The sequence below is a fragment of the Euprymna scolopes genome, chromosome 11 (assembly GCF_053919585.1).
Source record: "Euprymna scolopes isolate OS-2025 chromosome 11, ASM5391958v1, whole genome shotgun sequence".
Lineage (NCBI taxonomy): Eukaryota > Metazoa > Mollusca > Cephalopoda > Sepiida > Sepiolidae > Euprymna > Euprymna scolopes.
In genome coordinates this window covers 57026366-57049924 of record NC_136492.1, presented here as the reverse complement: position 1 = coordinate 57049924, position 23559 = coordinate 57026366, and the positions used below count along the sequence as shown (strand labels likewise).

At 33.7% G+C, this 23559-nt stretch overlaps 1 long non-coding RNA gene across 1 annotated transcript in view; it reads right to left on the bottom strand.

Moving 5' to 3' along the window:
* Positions 1-1140: 1140 nt before the first annotated feature.
* LOC145287863 (uncharacterized) overlaps positions 1141-23559 on the bottom strand; it is a 76648-nt gene continuing 54229 nt past the window's right edge. The window contains exon 2 of the long non-coding RNA XR_013869220.1: positions 1141-3029. This is a non-coding gene — a long non-coding RNA (uncharacterized LOC145287863). The remainder of the gene's footprint in view (positions 3030-23559) is intronic.

Below are 23559 nucleotides of genomic sequence, written 5' to 3'. Positions count from 1 at the left end.
TTAGAGACGTAGATTTTCATCGTTTTCATCTCAATCGAAAAAAAACAACTTTTAAAATTCAATAAATACAATTCTTAAACGAAAGAAATAAAGGAAGAACGAGTGACGATTGTTCGTTTTTTTTTCTTGTTGTTTTACTGAAACGTAAGTTATAATTAATTATAATAATAATTAATTATAATTAATGCGTATTATAACCGTCTTTTCTCTGATCTGAGTCAGAATATCTACATTTATCAGCCAGATGATTTATCTTACTGAGTCTTTTTTTCTCTTTCTTTTTCCCAGAAATAAACAAAATAACTTAATAACAGAAGAATGGGGAAAAATCGACATAGTAGCGAAGCCGTAAAATCATCGGGGGTATATTCCGGGTCGCGTTTCAACAGCTTCATATGCATACATATATTTCGACTGACATGCGTGCGTTAACTGTTCTTTGATAAGACTGGGACGCGTTCAACAAAAAAAAAGTATTTTCCTCGGAAGCGACAATTGAAATGAACGCCAATACTTGACTCATGCCTCGTAATCTTTAGTTTTAGATGGAATCGTTTTTTAATCAACAGCTTAAAGGCTTCCAAATCCCTGTTGTATTCCGCATAGTCACGACATAGTAAAGGTCAACCATTTTTCTTATGTTATTGATAATTAGTTACAATGTTCAACACGGCGATTACATTACGATAATACGGAATTCGAAATGATTTTTGAACTGTCGATTAGTTTTAAATGTTTCAAAATAACTTTAAAATTTCGAACGGTCACAGTTTGGCAAAAAAAAAAGCAGTCATTTTGTTTCTGTATTTAAAATAGGTTTAAATGCCTGGCCCTATGCTATCTCGTGACAGTGCGAAATGCAAAATGATCTCAGAACTGTCGGTTAGTTTAGAGGCTTTAAAATCATTTCGAATTTCGTAAACACGTTTAACATTTTTTTTTTTTTTGGTGTTGTTGCTGTTTTATGGATTAATGGCCGACACAATGACTTTGCGAAATCAAAAGTGATGATTGAGCTGTCGTTGAGAACCTAATCTCTGTCGTGAATTAGAGTACGAATGCAACAGTCAAGTATTACGGTTTTTTCTACCGCCAAATGTGAATTTTCGATCGCTCGTTCCCTTGTCGTATCAACGAACATTGTTGGTTTACTTTTGTTTTTAGTTATAAAAAAAACACAAATGTTCTTTTCTTAAATATATTCTAATGTTTCTTTGTGAAAGTCCATCTTATGTCAAACGATCGTCTTTTTGTCTACATGAGTGTAAATTATATCAACCGGCAAACATGTTTGTTCTGTAGTTTTCAGTCAGTTTTGTTTGTTTGTTTGTTTTTTTGTTTGTTTGTTTGTTTGTTTTTTTTGTTCAATGTTCGATTTAACCCTGTCGTTTATGGCGGGTAAGATGCATGGCGAAAGTATTTTTTCTTGGTAAATAGCAAAGTGAACTTAAATATGTTTTTACATTGTATTGTCATTTTTATTTTTAATTGTCTTGTATTTATTTGGCTTTGGTATTGTTTTTTTATGTATTGGTTTTTGCTTGTTTGTTTGCTTGTTTATTGTTTGGTTTTAAAGTTATAAAACGCAATATGTTACAGGTCACAGACTTCAATGAATAAGAACATGTACATCCATGTGCTGGATTCTTTCATCCAAAAAAAAATTCCTTCGTTTTGTTCGATTTTGAGCTGTTGTTTGTTGAGCTTTCGGGTCGTAAAAGATTGCTTAGTGATCGTTCCGGTAGTCTAAAAGCATTTTTTCTTTTAAATGTATGTTTTTTTATTATAGTGTTAATGCTGATTAATTAAAGAATGTTTGTTTAACGTTCATGTTTCTTGATAAAAGAAAGTTGCTTGATTATCAATTGGGTAATCTGACAGAATTTTAATGAATGTTGCTTGCTTTATATTACTGGTTGTATTTTTTATGTGGTTTAGTTTTTGTTACTGTCTTTTGTTCGCGTTTTGGCTTTTTTGTTGTATTCGTTCACTTTAGTTGTGGAAAATAATTGCTCATATATTGTTGTGGAAATTTAGAAATAATTTTAACGGTTTTTTTTTTTTAATTTCCAGTCATTTTCTAATTTTGAATATTTGTATTTCTTTTGTTATTCGCTTGTTATGATTTTTTTTTTTACATTCTTAAATTGCTTGAGAACCACTCAGGCAATCCTAAAGCAACCTTTTCTTTTACTTATTTCTTCTTCTAACTTTCAGTGTATATGTCGTTTTGCTTCCTTTTTATTTCATTTGAAAGCAATGTGTTTTTGTTTGTCTTCATTTCTTCCTTGGGTATATTTGTAATATCATTATTTTTTATTTTAAATTACTTTTGTGGGTGAAAAAAAAACTATACAATGAAGTGCTGTTAATGTACATCAAAGTAACTGTTCTTTTCTTATAGACTCCATTGTTGCTTGTCCATATGTTCGTTTTGCTTTTCTATTTGTCCCATGGAACTGCGTCATGATACATATCTCGCACAACATTAACTATCAATGAACATACATCACTACAAGTCTCAATGTTTCATATACCGTCCTACAAATGTCTCGTTCATCGATACACAGGAATATATACATACACATATATATACATACACATATAAATACATATACCTATATATATGCGTGCGTGTTTATGTTTGTGTCCTTGAGTGTGTGTTTGTGTGCTTATGTGTGAACTTATGTTCTATGTGATTTCTTATGTACGGAAAGGTTGGATGATTCGCTGGCCGCCTTGCGTGCCTTTGCCTTGGCCAGTCTCATGATGATGAACTTCCTCGGGTTTGGCGCGCGCAGCGTGCCTTTGCAGTCCATGCAGAAGCAGAAGTAGTCACACTGCTTCATGTAGTATTTGCAGTATTTGATACAGTGTTCGAAGTTGTGGACCAGGTGTCGGAAGCACTGCTTGAAGCACGATAGAGAGTAGTTGCCGCACTGGATTGCACAGTTCGAATGGTCCCTGTAATGCATGTAGGCGTAGGAAAGGCACGGTAGCGCGAAGCAGAGCAATAAGATTTCAATCCTCTGGAACAAAGAAAAGAAGAAAGAAAATAGAATTCTTTTCGATAGAACATTTGTATATATTTTATCACAGAAAACGAAAAATCAATTTACTCAAGGTGTGGAGAAAGAACAATTGGAATAACGACTTAACATTCACATACAACATGAATTGGAACAAATACAGAGGGTTCTAAGGGTCTGCAATATGTTTTCTGGACAATTGTTATACTCAGGTCTCTGGTAGAGCTTCATACTAACATATTAACTGTTCCACAGATATACTCCTCTATTACCAAATTTGAATGTTTATTTTCATGTTTCATCTGTTGTGGTTTTACGTTTTTATTTTAGGATTGAGTTTATCTGATTTACAAAATATGAACATTGAGAAGGATGATGTAGTTTGCTTGAAGCATTGTGTGTAGTGTGAAAGTGGTTGTGTTGTAAGGCTATATCAATGCAGTTTGAAGGAAACGCTGTGGACAAGTTAATATATAAAAGAATGATGACAATATTAGTATGAATGTTTAATAATTTCTGATTTTATTACATTTATTTACCAACATAATGTGTCGTATAAGATAATAGATACTAAATAACCTCGATATATGCAGTTATTCATTTTGATGTCATTTCTTGGTTCCGAGTCTAATCAATGCGTTCGCTGGTTTTATTAGGTTGGTACAAAAATAAAATTGTATTTTGACGTTCAACTATATATAAATATAAAAAACGACATTATTTTTTCACCAACCTAATATATTCTTAAAAGACTAACCAATGAGATACAAACATTTTATATGCTCCATACATTGGATATTTTTATTCGTTACTTAATTGACGGGAAGAATGTTACGTTGAGTGAAAAGTACTTTATTTACACAATAAACTGACAATGAATATTGAAAAATAAACTTCTTTTTTTTTTGAGGCTATTAATAAAACTGAAATAAATGTTTAAATTGATATTGTTCTTGACAGACCTATCGTGTCTTATTTTCTATTTTGAACTCCATCAATAGTTTACTGGCCAATCACAATGGACGGTTAATTCGCCCCCTTGGAGTTGCGTCATATTCGTCTAGCGTTAGTATATGAGCGTATATATGTCTTGTGTTGATGTCCCTAATTTTCGAGAGTAGTATATATTTCGAAAATAAATAAATAAATAAAATGAAACAAAGGAAAGCCTCGCTGAACAGTTGTATACGTTTCCGTTTATTTTCCCCGTGAAGAAGAGATACTACTCTCGAAAATTAGGGACATCAACACCTACCATCTTGTACGACATATTATGTTGGTAAATAAACGTAATATAATTGAAAACTATTGCAAATTCCTTCTAATATTGTCATTATTCTTTTATATACTAAATCGTGTCCACGGTGTTTCCCACGAACCGCATTGATATAGTCTTCAAACACAACTCTTTTCATATCAACATTATTCGAAAACTGAGAATAGATAAGTTGAATATATACATTTTTTTAAATCTGGCAACCAAAGGCACATGAATAAAAACACATGAATGTATGAGTCAATTCCTGGTAAACTCTCTCTCTCTCTCTCTCTCTCTCTCTCTCTCTCTCTCTCTCTCTCTCTCTCTCCTTTCATTCATCGTATACAAATATGAAAGCCCGAGAAATCTGAACCGTTTTAACTTGATTCATTTTGGTCGTCTGCCTCTGTAAAAACAGATAACTACTTCCGGAAACTTCTGAAACGCTAACGCGTCAATAAGCATTCGCCAATTTTAGATAAAGGTTAACTGAAAAATGAGAAAGGAATCCTAATTCAAAACGAACAGCCTCGTACAAAATCTGAAATATAAATATTGAGGCTTTTTTTTTTTTGTCTAACGCTTTCTCTGAATATAGAATATCCTAAAGGTATATAAGAACATTAACTGCACTTCCGAGAGGGCAGACTTCCGCCAAAGCTAAAGTTAAACAAAAATAGAGAACAATTCCTGACTTTCCGGGAACAGATTAGCACACGATAGGTATGCGTAAATATTCAAACTGCTTCTTCTTTTAATCGTTTTTCACGTATTCTATCAGTCTAACTGGCTCTAAAGTTGTATACAAACTATATTGACACGTATTAAAGCAAACACTAAAAGGTGACACTCCTAACTCACGCGACTAGCTGCTAAATTCCACCCCTCCACTGCAAAGTTTCCTAGATGACAGAATATTTTCTACTTTAATATACTTTTTTCTTTTCTTTATACCGCTTGCTTTTGGGAATTCCTTTCCTGGTCCCTATTTATCCAACTGTACAAACACGCGGAATATATAATGTGAACAATTATCTAGTTGTCGATCTTCAATAGCCAAATTTCCTCCTATAAATCTGGTCCTTATCACAGCAGCTCATTTCGCTCCGGTGACAATAAGCCATTGTTTAGTTTAACTGATTAGGGAATTTTCACAAAACATGTTCTTTCGAAATCCGTAAGCGTAGTCATTTAGCTTGTGCCTTTGCTAACTCGCTTTTCATGCCTTTTGTTTGTGCATCACAAACCCCACAGAAAGAACTATGCTAAATAGCATTGTCACTGTCCAAAATGACTATGGCATTAATCGGGCTGAACGGGAAAATATAAAAAAAATATCAGGACCTAAAGAATAGTTTAAAAGCGGCATGGTCCCTTAAAGAAATCAACATTGTACCAGTTGTGATAGGAATAACTGGCCTAGTCACAAAAATAAATAATTCGAAACAATCCCTGGAAGACCAAGCTGTACCGAAATACAGATAGCAGCCATAAAGGGAACAGAGTCTATTCTTAAAAGAGTCCCCAGATATAAATTCAAATCATAATTAAATTAAGCGTTAGATTTAAGACGGAGCCCCCTTGATCTCTTAAAACGAACCAAAGTAAAATAATTTTTAAAAAATTATATCCAAAATGACTATGACCTGTATATGAATGTGCAATCACATAATATAAACATTATGGCGGTTTTTGTAAAGGCAACTGATTTCATGAAAACAAAATTAAACAACAGCAATAAAATCAACGGCTATATTCCTGAACCCGTGCCATATTTTTTAATGCATACACACACTCATGGAAGGGGTAAATAGAGTCATACATATAAAGTGTATGTTTTTTTATCGCCGATGGTCAGTACTCAGAGTCATATAACGTATTGTAAAACTGAAACATGAATATTATATGTTAATTGGCATTTTTTCGAACGTCTAATTGGCTTTTTTGAAACGTATAATTGGCTTTTTTTAAACGTATAGTTGGCTTTTTTGAAACGTATAATTGGCATTTTTTAAAACATATAATTGGCATTTTTTAAAACGTATAATTGGCATTTTTGAAACGTATAATTGGCAGTTTTGAAACGTATAATTGGCATTTTTTAAAACGTATAAGTGGCATTTTTTAAAACGTATAATTGGCTTTTTTGAAACGTATAATTGGCATTTTTTAAAACGTACAATTGACATTTTTTGAAACGCACAATTGGCATTTTTTGAAACGTATAATTGGCAGTTTTGAAACGTATAATTGGCATTTTTGAAACGTATAATTGGCTTTTTTGAAACGTATAATTAGCATGTTTTAAAACGTATAATTGGCATTTTTGTGTTTCATATAAATTTAGATCATATATAGTAAAATCGGAAGCTTACTTTCGATAATTATAAGATCTGTTTCGAATGAATGTGGCTTTAATTTGGAGGTTGAAACAAGATCACAAATATGAACATTATAACGGTAGTGGTAGGGGCAACTAATCACGTGAAAAATTTTAATCTAAAAAGGAATTACCTGACCATAATTTCTTGAAGACAATTTCGTATCGAACTACAAATAACAGATCATAAGGAGAACAATGTCAATCCTTAAATGAGCCCTCGGATATGAATGTAACTAATAACGGAATCAAGTATTAGCACTAACAAGGGGATCCGCTGGCATCTAAGAACTAACTGAAGTAAACTATACAAAGTATAATGGCAGCCAGTAAGGAATATTTCTAAGAAAATGCCGACCAGTCTTCTTTACTCATCTAGCTATCAACTTTGTAATATGAAAAGTTTTTGTAAAATAGTTTTAAATATTCAAAAAAACTAGTTTGTTGATAATGTCGAAAAAAAAGGGAGATGTTATTTTTTAATAATTATAATTCAAACCCGGACCGTTGGCACGTACTTCCTTGTAGTATAGTGTTCAGTTCTTATACGTCAAATACGGTTGTGGTTGTGGTTTTGATGATGATGATGATGATGAGGAGGAGGAGGAGGAGGAGGAGGAAGAGGATTATTAATGATGATAACGACGGTGGTAGTAGAGTTGATTGTGTAGACGACGACGACGAGAACGATGATGATGATGATGATGATGATGATGATGATGATGATGATGATGACGATGATGATGATGAAGAAGAAGAAGAAGAAGGCGATTGGCGCAATAGAAAACTAGATCCCAGAATTGTGATGATGATGATGATGATGATGATGATGATGATGATGATGATGATGATGATGATGATTTTTTTCGGGACGACGGCGGCGGCTATTGGCGCAATAGAAAACTAGATCCCAGAATCGTCTTTTTTTTCCCCACGAAGATTTGCGCAAAGTAATTAAGAACAGATTAATATGAAATACGAACTTGATACCTCGGATTGATTTTTCCGTACTGATACGCTTTTACTTATGAACGGATTCTCTTACATAACTATACTGACATTCGAGACGTGCGGTTATATGCGTGTATGTGCGTTCGCATATCTCAGATTTTCATGTCTTTTATCACTGTTCATCCAACACTAGGTCAAGGATCAATGAAAGATCTGTTTTTATGTGGCGACTCCAGCTCGCCGAAAAGAAGCTCCTTGAACTGAAAAGAAAAATGTTCACTAACAAAATACGTTTAATAAAAACGATACAAGCACGGAGGCTCAATTAAATCGGACGCTCGCAAATAATCCAGTGGAAAATTGTACATGTAAAAATATAGATGACCACTGTAGAGTATGCCTGAAAGAGAAATTTTAAATTCTAAACTTTAATAAGCCCCAAAAATGATTAAACTACAGAAATGGATTAAAAACAACTGTATATACAAAGAAAAAGTATTTTAAAATAAAAAGAATAAAATAAAGTAAATAAATATAAAAACTAAACGAACCACAAAATAAGAAATAGAAAACTAGTTTTAGCAAGAATGTGGTAAAATAAGGTCACTTAATAATGCGACACGCTCACAAAAACAGAACAAAAAGAAACTAAAAGCCATCTGAAACATTTCGAGGAAAGCCTTGTCGTTGGTTAATGAAAACATTGACCCGTGGGAATAACAAAGCATCTAATTGGACAGCTAGCTAAAGTAAGCATCACTTGTGTGTATATAAACATCCAGTAACAAGAAATGTATGCTAAAATTAGCCTTACAATTTCTTACGGGGATAAAATCCGACAGAGGTGGAAATGTCGGAATTAATGTAATGTTTTCTTGTATTAAGAGAGAATGGAGAGAATGCAGGATATTTTCCTTAAACATGCTGTTCGATTTGGCTGAGTGAAAAGACGTGTGTAGGACGTGTTCGGTTATCTGCCTATAATTACAAAATCTAGAGGGGGAATGATAGATCGGTTTATTATATGTAAAGAGGGCATTAATTAGACAGCTTACACACACACACATACATACACACACATATATGTATGTATGTATGTATGTATGTATGTATGTATGTATGTATGTATGTATGTATGGTCGTATTGCTATGGTTTCCTAGACGTTAACCTTATGAAACTACAGTGTTTATAAAATAGTACTCAGTAATAAGTAGAGATGTATTATTGTATATTTTTATTCGTGCAATCATTATCGGCTACCTATGTACATTTGTAGCCAATAATGCTTGTATAAATAAGGAAAGTTATACAATATATATATATATATATATATATATATATATATATATATATATGTCTGTGTGTGTATATTATACAATTTATGCAATATATATACATATATATATATATATCCATTAACAGCTGTTTCACCGTATCACAGCTCTTCAATACGATTAGACAAACACGTCCACGTCGCCCCTTCTAACCATTTACCAATCATCTGACTGCTATTGCGTGTAAGCGAAATCACAATGATTAACATTATCGAATGCTGAAAGCTCCATTTGCTTACACAAAAACATGACAATATACGCCAGTGGCAGTTGGCGATATCACTTTCCAGAAAGATTAATGGTATTATTAAACAAAGGTTTTGTTCAGGACAAATGAGGAAACATGCAAACCCAGACATCATTACGGTTTTCCGTAACTATTAGATAAATGCACGTACAGTAGACTCGTAGGTAGGCGGTATTAATATCTATATAGATCGTACCATTCTCTCATCCGTCATTACCAAATACTTCAACTAGTGTTGCTTTAATGTATTTTTTTTTGTTTTGTTTTGTTATTTTTAGATATTCTACTTTATCTATTTGCCTCCAACGTATTAAATATGAACAACTAAAAATATAAAATTCCTCACATCGTGAACCTGCCTTGCTTCTGGGTTGCTTATCTGTTGTCGAGGTGATGATCACAGAGACAGAGACACATACGGAACAGGTGGCCAGGCCGATCGGTTAGATAACACAGGAGATATTTGCACTGTGTACGCTGCATTGCATGTCAAGCAGAGGCGCGCGTGAACTGAGACGGTGGCGTGAAGTCATGCTGGGAGCCAGCATACCAACGCACTGGTTCAAACGCTAAACACATGACAACAATGACACTGGTGGGAGTTAAAAAGAAAGAAGCGGGGGAGGGGGGGAAGAAGGCAAATTACCGTTTTATTATGAAGATACTCCCTATAAATATACCGCCACGTATGAAATACACACTCGCATAAAAAGAATATAAATAATTAAGAAAAAGGCTTGTCTAAATATTTAACTGCAGTTGCATCGTAGAAACGATCCTCATAAGCGTATCATGTGTTCTTATACGTTTCGATACAAATCTGGATTTTTAGAATTACATTTAAATGTATAAGACATATAAGGTTTCTCAGATTCGGGTCTACTATGAACCTACTGTAAAAAGGGTTAAGGTAAACTCATGTTAAATATTCATAGTTGCTTTAAAGCTATATCTCAGTGGTTCCCGACCAAATGGTAATTCACCCACTCGGGTGAATTTCAGGATTTCGAGTGCTGGAAATAACTGGCATCAAAGATTACTAGACACAAACTGGATCTAGGGTCACAAAAACGCAGCGTGTATCTCCCATCGCTACTGAAATATCTTCTTAGATTTTCTCTCCACTAGAGTATGTGTTAAATTCTATTATGTCCGTTTTTCCCATTTTTTTATCCTTTTATTTTTTTTTACATTGGCTTCACCACATATCAATGCCCAGAGGCCACTCGAGGATAATGGTTAAAGAGTGAACAGTAGTCAATTGGACAATATAGTAATCGTTAGTAATGGAAATTCGGTAAATTTGTTAACTTAGGTGGAACGGCTCATCAAGAACTTGCTTACGTTGGACTTAAAGACAATCAGATTGTAGTCAGCTGGAAAGCAGGCAAACGGAAGACAGTTCCACAGGCGTGCAGTTCTAAGAAAGAAACTTTGTTCATGGAATCTACGTTTATGTTTAGGTACAGATAAAGAGTGGGGGGAAATTATTGATATTGTTTTCAGCTAGACGAGTTTTTCTCGTGAAAGTTTAATGAGGGGGACCACAGATTGGAGCTCAGACGAGCACTTGCCATGGAAATAACAATAAAGCAGAGACAGACTCGCAACATTTTTTTTCTGTGAGAAAGAGGTTGCAGGAAAGTCGTTAAGTTATAGGGAGACATCCTACCGCTATATCATACATTTCAACCGAGAGATGTTTTTAAGATTCTAACCGCCCATTTAAGTGCAATGTTTTGTATATCTCTTGTACTTTCTTTGCTGCTTAATTTGGGATGTAAGTTTTTTTTCATCGGTTCGGTTGCTCTTTTAATTATTGGAATAGTGGAAATCTTATTTAATTGGAATTCAGTATTGAGATGAGCATTGTTTATTAATTTTTATTTATTGCTGACTATTATCCTCATCTTTTCTTAGTTGTTTCACGACGTTTCGCCCAACTATTCCTCTGGCCTTCGTCAGGTGGTAACCGCGACGGATAGGAACTCTGAATCTCTGCGTTCCGTAGTTGTTGTCGTTTCCCCACGTTTTGGCAAAGTAAGCCTCTGACCGGCTTTGGGCAGAATTGAAACCGCTATCTTCAGACAATTCTCACCTGGAACCGTAGAGATTCAACGTCTCTATCAACTGCCCCACGGGCCTTGAAGAGTAATCAAGGTTGAATATTTTGGTCTTATAAATTCATGTTTCTTTATTATCTGATCTTTTTTTTTTCTTTTTTTTTCTTTTTTTTTTTTTGCTTTTTAAGGTCGAGTTCGTACCGAATGGTATATATTTATTTAATTGGAATTCATTATTGAGATGAGTATTAGTTGGCTGAAACGTCGTGAAACAACTATGCGGATAATAGTCCGCAATAAAACAACTATAAGGATAATAGTCCGCAATAAAAATAAAATTAATAAGTGGAAATCTTGATAAGATTCCAATTTCTCTTAGCGTTGCACATGAGTCCTTGGTATTTCATGATCTTCTCATTCTCATCTCTGTTTATACCAGCATCCTTATGGATAATAATTTTTACTAATGTTGTTTTTTTTCATTCTTGTCCAATATCAACAAGATAGGTTTAATAGTGGCATTTTCTTGGAACTGTAGGAATTGCATAATCATGATTGACTGCCAGTTTAGTGATGAAACTTCGATTTAAATCTGATACATTATTGGCCGAATTACCAAGTGATTAAACAATTGGAGTACAACTGGCTGATTTGAATGGCTGATTGCAATAATAATCAGATACGAAATCATTACAACCATAAAAGGTACCCGTAAAAACAGTCCGTAAAAAATACCTCGTTTTATTATTTTTTATAAATATACGTTTTTGTTTCTTTCTTGCTAACATTCTAAATATAAACCACGATCAACTGAAATCGCAATTTTACTAATCATGTAAATAAAAATGAAAGTTCTGATTATCTTTTGTCTCTTTTGCATGAAGCTATATCAAACTAAATATAATCTACATTATACATCCTTACGCCTAACACTTGTTTCCAAATGCTTAATGATTGGTTAGTTAGTTAAGGAGTGTACCTCTCAGAAAAGAATAAATATAAACACATAACATCCGTATGTACTTACATACACATACATTTACACACATATATACATATACACATGCATATATATATTTATATATATATATATATATAGAGAGAGAGAGAGACAGAGAGAGAGACAGAGAGAGAGAGAGAGGAGGAGGAGGGGAGAGAGATGTGTAAATTACTATAATAAATCCAATTTGATGTAAACTCATTGTAGCAGCTTCCATAGTCTGCCATGATGCTCATTAGCTCGGGTAAGTTCCCTCCATGAAACTGTAATCCTTGGAAAATAGCATTATTTTACTCAAAGAAAGTCTGATCAGAATCGATTCCTGATAATTAAAAAAGTGATTAAAAATAATTGAAATGTGTTTGACACTTTAAGATCCAAACATCTGAAGAATTGTTTCATTACGACGTGTAATTGATTGTTCTATTGCCAAGCATGTTCGTAATTTTGAAGATTTGGCATTTTCGAGATTGTTCTGATTTGAAGCGCAATAAAGATTTGCAAGAACGGATTTGCTTAAGATGCGTCTCATCCACATTCACGTTTATTGATGGTAATGTTATTTTATAGTATAGCATCAGCATCGTCGTCATCACCATCATCATTATCATAGCGTTTGTTAATTTCAATGTTATTCTATACTGAATCATCGCCATAATCTTAGTTTTTATTGATGATAATGTTATTTTATATTAAAGCATTTCATTCCATCTCGAAACTCATCGTATGGCAGTGTCCAACGCATCCTTCATATCCGCATCAAAGCATGATTCGCTCAGGGGACAGTCCGTGAGGATGTGTGCGATGTTATGTACTTTGGCGCCACAGAGGCACCGAGCGCCATGTACACAGCGTCATGTATAATAGTCCGCAATAAAAATAAAATTAATAAGTGGAAATCTTGATAAGATTCCAATTTCTCTTAGCGTTGCACATGAGTCCTTGGTATTTCATGATCTTCTCATTCTCATCTCTGTTTATACCAGCATCCTTATGGATAATAATTTTTACTAATGTTGCTTTTTTTCATTCTTGTCCAATATACAGGTTATCCCGTGTTTTGGTAACGTTCCCTCCATTGAATGTTATACACTCTTTGCACGGAGGAGCTTCACAGCTGGCGGGAGATCTTCTGCCGATGCTGGAAGGGCCTCCTTGTTGTTATCTTCAACAGACTCATTCCACTGACGCAGGAGAAAGTTCGACCAAGGCCTGTAACGGTGGCGAAGTGGCTACAGCATGTCTTGATGTCCATATAGAAAATGGCGATTGTCGTTCTAATTGTAATATTTTGTCTTCATTTTATCGTTCCAGGTGTCATATGTGCTTTCTAGTCGTCCTGGGCCTCGTCACTAGATTTAGGTACTTCCGGTTCAGGAGACGTGTGGTTGTAGATTACGCAACCTTTGCCTCACAATTTACGGGCAGTTATCTTTAGAGGGGGTATCGATTGTCTTCCAAGACTGAACAGTGGCACACGTCGAGAAAGACAAAAATATCGTCGAGCAAGAACAGAGAATAGAAAAGAAATTTTAAAAAAAGAAAAGGCTGCTTCAAATTACAAGAAAAATTTATTTCGATTGTTCCAAAAAAATTGACATGTGCAGAGTCACAGATGGCGCTCATATTGAGGGGGTTCCAAAAAATTAGACGTCATTTAAATGCCAACATCTCGAAAACTACTCCGTGTATATAATGAAACCGCACACACTTTATGTTGAGCATCAAAAGTTAACATTTTTAAGAAAAAAAAGGCAAAGATTTGTAAATTCTATGACCGATTTCATAATTTTGACAAATGTTCAATATGAGCGCCGATAGTGACTCTGCACACGTTAAATCTTTTCGAACAGCCTGTATATCAGAAGAGATTGATTTTATATCGAAAATAAAAGGTAGAAAATAAAGACAAGAAAGAACGAAGGATGGAATGACTATAATCTAAACGTTTTCAAAGAAAGAAAATTTATTTAACAAAAGAAAAGAATAGTCTCAAAATAAAAAAAAGAAATGAGGAAAGTGAAAGAGAGTGAAAAAAAAAAACACGCTCGTTCTAAATGTAAAACCACAGGTAAATAAGTTTAAGCTTTCTGTAAACAAATTTAATCCTGAGCGTGACACAGATAACTTTGTGGTTAGTCACTCAACTGAATAAAGAAATTCATTTTATATTAAGGCTTGAAAAAATATTTGCTTAGATTTTCAAAGTAATCCGCATGTATAGTTTGGTTTAATATGTTGTGGGTTTTGTTTGTCGACAGTATTTTATATTAAGTCAAATAAATTGTTTGTAACCGTCTTAATCAAAATTGCATCAACCTATAACTTAGTAATTTTTTAACAAATACCAACAACGTTTTAATAATTAAACAAATAACGATGACGTAGTAATTATTAGACAAATAGTGATAACTAGAGCTATGACAACAGCATATTCCTTTCATTGTTTTGACTCTCAAGTGTGTATCCGTTGATATCTTATATGCTTTTATATAGACGGATGTTGTTCTTGGTTGATTAACTGTGTCTAACTGTGCCGGATATATACTCGAGAGTCAAACTAATGATAAGAATATGCTGTTGTCATAGCCCTAGTGATTACATAGTAATTGTTAGACAAATAATGATGACGCAGTAATTGTTAGACAAATAATGATGACGTAATAATTGTTAGACAAATAATGATGACGTAATAATTGTTAGACAAATAATGATGACGTAATAATTGTTAGACAAATAATGATGACGTAGTAATTTTTAGACAAATAATTGACGTAGAAATTGTTAGACAAATAATGATGACGTAGTAATTTTTAGACAAATAATGATGACGTAGTAATTGTTAGGCAAATAATGATGACGTAGTAATTGTTAAACAAATAATTATGACGTAGTAATTATTAGACAAATAATGATGACGTAGTAATTGTTGGACAAAGTGATAACTTAGTAATTATTAGACGAACATCGATAACTTATAAATTGTTTAACAAATATTGATAACTTCGTAAGAATCGAATTCATTCAACAGTATTGATCTGTTGATAATTGTAATAAAAATTCGGGGTTTTTTTTTCGATCACGTCCTAATACTTAATTAACCACTTACGTTAAAAATTAGATACTACCCACCACAGTTACTCTGTCCACTTCTATTAATTACTCAAAACAAGCATAACATGCAATACAATATATAAGAAAATATGTTCTTATGTCATTATTTTACTTGGAATAATACGCTACCTCCTTCCAATCACTGATTTTCACGAGTACATATGGTGTATGTGTCAGTGTTAAATATGAACAGGCAATTACCATAATTTCTTGTTTTCATAGCTAGGCACCCGACGGATGAAGTAAGGTCTGAGAAGGTAGTCTTGTTACAGCAAAACAGATACTACCTTACCTTTCTAATGAAGGAGGCAATACTCATAGCATGCCAACAGAACAGATACTATGCTGCATTAAGCATTGAGCATTGGCAGTTAATACATTAGTCTTACATAATATCATAAACTAAATTGAGCATTAAATTATAGAGGGGCGAGTATAGTTTTGACTTTACACAGACGTATATCAACCCTCTATTAGCAATAGAACTACTAGCTATAGGTCTCTGTCGGTCAGAGTCGACTATGTATGAAGCGCCCTTAGCCTAGTTGGCCCCGTTGTCTGCTTGACTGGAGCAGAACTGCTGTGGCTGAAAAGGAAATTGCGGGAACGGGAGACTCAGTCGCAAAGATCGCAAATATGTTTCGCCCTGGACTTTGGGCAACGATGTTCTGGTTTCTGCCTGCACGTTTCTCTTTAGCAAGGTTTATCAACTTTTCCTCCCCTGCTTTCAGATGTTGGTGTAGCGTTCCTTTTAATCTTGAGAGGTCGTCTGCAATGCTTTCCCAGGACCTACTAGAAATACAATGGTACAATCGATAGAGGTATAAGTATAATTTTGGCTTGATACATAAAGATACGAAATAGTAATTAGTAATAAGTGTTCCATGATAACGATTGGTTCTAATTTAAAATCCGACAGATAATTTCATTCACAAATCTATGCGCTAAAATAATCAGCCAAGAAAATATTCATGCCGTTGTCCGCATTCCTAAAAAAAACGAATATCTTTATTTATTTATTTATTTATTTTCAAAAATATCCACAGACTGGTATGTCTGAAAGACTCAACCGTGCATGGATTATTGTTGCCACATCTGACCTAATGTATCTAACACCAATTTCTCACTCTTAGCCAAAGATGAACGTAAGGTTCGAACTCACAAACGCTGTGTCTAAGTATGGCGAACTAACCGATTGACGCAAGGTAAGTGAGAGGAAATTATAAAGTTAGTTTGATTTATAATTCTGACGTATTCAGATAAGGCTTAATAATTTGTATTATTTGTATTATTCGGATTGCTGTTTTCACCTTGACTGTTATTTGCACAACGTTTCGGCCGATGTAACCTTTGACCATATTCAATTTATCTTATGGAAATCGGGAATTTTCCTGTCGAACTCGAAAAACTGTTTGTCGAACTTGGGAATCAGCACGGATTTTTGAATGGAACCCGTTATTTAATCTAGGGGGTAGCATGAGCCTTCAGCATCCAGAAGAGCATCACTCACAATCGCATTTTACCTAGAAGTCCATCCAATTTACTTCATAAATTTTACTTGATACTTTATTTGAAGGAGGTCAGAAGTTACATCGGCTGAAACGTTGTGCGAATAACACTCAATTAATTTGAATGATCCAAATAATAGATATTAGTTTGGCTTATTCTTTACTCTCCCCATTCGCCTTTTTTTTTTTCACTCATTAGTCAATCAGTAACCAGGGTGCTGCAATATATTTGGCATATTAAAAGAGTATAACGACAAAGATTGGGATGATTCTATTTATAACTATGGAACATAAGGACGAACTGATCAGATGCCAAAATCGCTTTATAAAATATATCGAATCTCTTGAATTCTTCATTGGTAAGATTTCGTCTTGACTAGAGGACAACTACGCTCTGCTGATCAGGACTTGAATAATTCTTTTAACTAGAAAAACTCCTCTTACTGGATTTGTGCTGCCATTTTTTTTTCTTTTTTGTCACCTAAATGTGACTATTTCAAGAAGGACTCTACACTCAATAGAGCATAACCTATTGAGTAATCGTTTTTACTTTGACAAATCTAAATCAAAATGCGTCGGATATTAAATTAGTGTTGGGACGATTAATCCGAATCGGAATCAGAAAAATCGAAAACTTTGAAGATATCGGAATCGGTATCGGAAAAATCTGTGCCTATTCTCCGATGTCAAAAACGATTCTTTTAATTGTCTTTTTATTTTATTTTATTTTGTTTAAAGCAAAGCTTCTACTGATGGTTGTAATAATAAAATAATAAATAGTCATTGATCAGTGAAACTAAACTGGAAAAATCAGTTCCACCACAAATGTATATTCACGTTCGAGACAATGTTCGCACATTTAACATGTGTTTTTACGGTAATCGTAAAAAATATTTATACTTAAATATATAGAGATTTATAAAGAATCGGAATCGAAATCGGTAATTGTATCGGAATCGGAAAAAAGGTTGGAATTGTTCTATGACTAATTTAAAAGGAAAAACAGAAACTACATAGAAATTACATAGAAATATGCTTACCACATATAATTTATTTAAAATAAAGCAATTGTTTTTTGCAGAAATGATAAAATATTTGTATGACAGAAAAGAAGGAAAACACTATCTTTTTTACCGTTGAATACCCAAATGTCAGTCTGCTGCTAAATTAGTAGCCAGTGATGTGGACACCAATATCAGGATTACAACAATTAGAGTGGAATCTATTCCACCTGCCTTTATTTATGACAAATAAAAAAAAAATAAAATATTGGTTGGGACTACATATTAAAATGGATGAAATCGATTAAAACATAATTCTTATTAACAACCCATATTTACTCTGATTAACGAAGTAGATTTTTATGCACCTATTTTATTAAATCTGTTAAGATTTAAAAAAAAAAAAAATAGGGGGAAAATAACATTATAGAAGTAAAAATATCGGCGTTTAGTTGGGTTTTTTTAATTTATTTGCTAGTGTAGTTTATAATCCATATGTTTTGACTATTGTCTATTGTTGTATCTATAGAATCTACACAATTTAATCCCGGAATTATTTCCAAGTTACATCTCCTCTTCGCTGAGCTACGGCGGATAATATGTGAATTCTGGGCGGAGTGTTTTCATGTTTTATGTATTTGACTCTCTACCAAAATGAGATTTGAGAAAAGGTCAAGTTTACGAGCTGAGGAAAAAGTTATTAAGACTCCCCCGACATTTTCGGTAGCTAGCGTCGCTGTAGGCATTAACAGATTGACCTTGACCCGCCTCTCCCTTAGTATAACAAGTAAAGAGTGTGTATTGGCGAAGCGAAAGGGGGTGGCTCTTTGGTGAAATTATCCTATTAGGATTCAAGAGAGAAATTAGTTTTTTTTTTTTTTGTTTTTTGTTTTTCGCATTCAAAAATACCTTTACTATGTTTTTGCCTGTTTCTCTCTCTCTCTCTCTCTCTCTCTCTCTCTCTCTCTCTCTCTCTCTCTCTCTCTCTCTCTTATATATATATATATATATATATATATGTATATATATATATATATATATATATATATATATATATGCACATAAACGCACACACATATATAACATATATATTTATATACATATATATATAACGCTAGTGTGTGACAACCGCAGTAGGGTCCTTGCTTATTAAGAAAATTTAAAAAATAAGAGCGTAATATTTATTCATATATGTATTTTTTATTTAGGAATTACTACTTATCAAGGCCCGAAGGCCACTCGAGGGTAAGGGGTAATATAGTAGTTATCAATGGTGTAAATTGGATAAAATTTGATTATTTATGGGAACGGCTCAGCAAAAACTTGTTTACGTTGAATTTGAAGGCTACCATGTTATATTTAACCGGGAAGCAGGCCAGCGGAACAGTGATAGATAGAGTAGAGAAAGGCTCGTGATGTCTACTTTTTGGGAAAGAATATGCAGGGAAGAGAAATGGGTATCACCTACCAGGTTTCGAAGCTATAAAGGCAGGATATGGCGCGCACATAAGATTAGATCAACACCGGTATCGTCAGTGTCAATTCCAATGCAAGGAAAACTTATAATAAGTCTTTTTTTATTCATTTCCCAGAACTGCCCGCCTTTGTAACACTGTTCCGCTGGCGTGCTTCCCGGTTAAATATAACATGGTAGCCTTCAAATTCAATGTAACAAGTTCTTACTGAGCCGTCCCCATAAATAATAAAAATTCTACTCAATTTACACTATTAGCGATTATTATATTCGTCCGGGTGTGGGTTAGTTACAACTGTTTAATTTATATGCCAATTAAATTTACATATTAAGTACATTCACACACTTCGCTTATTCTTGTCTCTGGAGCATGCCGTTTCGCTTCAATTATATTGGAAATTATTTTACTTTTTTGTTTCGAGTTAACTTCGAACTTTCCGCAAAATTGTGTATTATATCTTTCCCTTACGGCGATTTAATTTGTCACAGACAATCATTTAATAAACGAAAGGTTACTGTTATTCATTTACTTTCTGACGTACGTGTTGTATATTTGTGTGTGTGTGTGTGTATACATGCAATGCAAATAAATACTTGTTAAGCTTTAAATAATCCAACATCTACCAAATTTACACCAGAAAGTTTACTACACTACCACCTTTCATTCATTAACCTTTATCCTCGAGTGGCCTTCAGGCCTTGAAAAGTGCTGACTCCCAAGTAAAAGAAGGAACACAATTTAAGGCTATAAATTATACTTTGCAAGAGTTCATTTCCTATTTTGGTTGTATTGACCTTTTTTATTTGGTTGGAATTTCTATATAAATATCAATATTTATATTCGCTTTAAGTTTACAGAAGCTTTTGTTTGTAAACTATATTTTTAATCTTTGAGCTTATATATATATATATATATATATATATATATATATATATATATATATATTTTTATATATATATATGGGGGGTGTAAAGAAAAAAAAATATATATATGCATATATATAAGGGGATAAAAGAAATATATAAGGATTCTGTAAATAGAGACTTTTCGATATAATAAAAAACTCTACATATATGTAGAAGCTTAGATACAAGAGGAAAATATTTTGATAATAGAAAAATATATGCTGAAGTATCTCGTATATATTAATTGATCATATTGAAACAAGGAGATACATTACAATGTGCCGAGAGTTATTGTATGTATATATATATGTGTTATATATATATATGTGTGTGTGTGTGCCTGTGTGTGTGTGTGTGTGTGTGTGTGTGTGTGTGCACGCGCGTGCATGCGGGAATAATTCTACTTTATTTTCTCTGGACGTGTATAACCCTAGATAATAATGTTGACTATGAAATAGTCATACTTGATTTAAAAATATATATTTTTTGATAAAGATAAAATTATATAAACTCATTCTTTTCATTCAGAAAACCTGGTTACTATGACGTAGTGTATTTTCTTTTAATTCGTTCAAGTTTCGTGACCTCACTTGGATAGAAAAATAGACATATGATTATTATTTCTTATATAATTTACAGGTTTCTAATTTCTATAATAAAGAAATGTTTCGTTTTTCAATGCCGTGTTTTGCTACGTCGGTACGTCCGCTTCTGTCCCCGGGGCCAGGTTTTTGACACTTTTGACGGATTTAAACGTGTTTTCCTGGACGGTGCGCATTGCATCCGCGAGTTTGGCAGTTTAGACATGTTCACCGACTCACCCGGTGTGACACGTATAGAAAAATGAGGGCAACATAGCTCAGCGGATTAAATAAAGGATCTAGTTAAACGCGACAGACACTTGAGGGGTGGATTGACCGATATCTTGTCACGAACACAGAGAGAACTGGTCCGAATCCATCAGTACGTAAGAGAGGGAACGAGAGATGTGATGAGGACGCAATTATCGCATTTGTTTGTCAGCAGTAAAGAGTGACTGATAGAGAGAGAGAGAGGGGGGAAGGTTAGGAAGGTGCGCGTCGAATCTGAGCTCCATTTTGTTTCAATCCCGAGCTGAGGCATTGACGTTCATAAAACTAAACTGATGCTGTGACTTGCACGTTAAATTTATTTTTGCGGCAAGAGTTGCGCAATGTCCAACCACACCTCTCCTCTTTTATTCTTAGTCAACACTGTTTTATTCTAGTGGCAAGTAGAAATTTAGGACGACTTGAAGCAATGCTGAGATAAGCGGAGAGCATACACAGCGCCTACTATTCCCAAACGGAACCCATCTGGTACTGGCCAGGCTCATCATTGCTTAACTTCGGTGATCTGAGCAGAACCGGTGTGTCAACGTGATTATGACGTGTATGTGTATATATATATATATAGCATATAATATATATAGCATATAATATATATATATATATATATATATATATATATATCATATAATATATATATGTATATATATAGCATATTATATATATATAGCATATAATATATATATATATGTATATATATATATATATATATATATATATATATATATATATATATATATATATAGCATGCATTTGGGATTGGAAGTTCAATATCCTTTTTTCTACCTCAGTATCTAATTTCCCTAATTCTATGCAGCTAAAATGATTTAAAAACTTTAAAACTTTTAATTTTCTATGTTTATTACCTTTAGCAAATAAGGTACAAACCAATAATAACATTTGCTAATATTTTTCCTCTAAGGAGATGAATAAACATCGAAAACTCATGGGTTAAGGAAATATATTTATTAAACTGTATTCTTTGTTTGCAAACTCCTATTGAGAAGTGATACACGAATTACCATTAGCGTATAAAGCGATGCTCTTTGTGTAAACAAACCGAACTTAGGTATTTTGGACGATGTCACAGGTTCGAGCCTGCCTGCCTACTACCACGTTTTTTGCCCAACATACACCTTCAAACACCCGGGCAACGCTGGGAACCCAGGCTAGTAATATAGATATCATCCATTGTTGAATTTAAACTGTATTTACAGTGCCAATATTACTACACAAATATCTAGAAGATTAAACTTAGAATAATGTGCAAATGCGTAATCTTAAATTTAATTTCTCATCGTTGTCAGATAGATAATCTTTATTTGTTTTTATATTTACAATGTCTCCTAGGGAAGCTTTAGTGCGATTAGGTATTAAGCAATCGGACTAACTGACTGAAGTTGCATTTACCTTAGGTGGGTTCAATCGGCTTCCTCCGAAGGAAGAAAGTGTCATAGGAATATCAAATTAACAAGCGATCCTAAGTTGTTAGTATATTACCGTCAGGAGGGATGACGATGTTACACTTTTACAGTTCTTGCATGGAGGTGTCGATGTTCTCCTACATACAGCACCTAGTATTTCCAAATAGTCACCTATCTGATACTGACCAGGTTCAACGTAGCTTAATTTCAGTAATCACGCTTGTCAGCGTGATTATGACGTATATCTTAAGCAATGAGCTGACGACGTACATCCCTCTTTGGGTTATGGCGCCCGACGGCTTCTTAAAAGCCATATAGTACCTTTTTTTTTTAATTCGCTTTTAATTTTCAGCCATTTCTTAAAGGAGTTTCGAAAAAAAAGCATTTTAAAAAAATGCATAAAACAAAAAAAAAGAACAGCATAAAACCAAGAACTAGCGCAATAAATTAAGCATTCCAATTTTTCGAACATGCTAACTCGCTATATATATTGTGATAGAGAATAAAATAACTTAAACTAACTTAAGTATATTCTCTCCAGAGAGATTCACCACATGACTGAGAACAGAATTGGGCGTTGTGTAAACACATATTTGGATTAGCAGGTTATATTGAAGCATTAGCTAAAGAGATCTTCAAAGTAGTATCCTTTCTTTTCTTTACTGGGAGATTTCGCCGCCATCCAGTATACAGCGTCCCAAATTATTACCGATTTGGTATTGGCCAGGCTAAACATTGCTTAAATTTGGTAAGTAGTGTGTCAACATGATGTTGCCATATTTTATAAAATAATATATTACAGGTTTGCAAATAATGCGACTAATCTTCTTCAAGTGCGTCACAGAAACATGATGTTGATACGAAAATGTCTTCATAATCGGCTGTGCTACCTTCCGCAAGGCGACTGTAAGAATAGAAATGTATAAGTTAATTAGCAATTGAAATGTATAAGTTAATTAGCAATTGAAATGGATAAGTGGATTAATTAGAATAGAACTTTTTA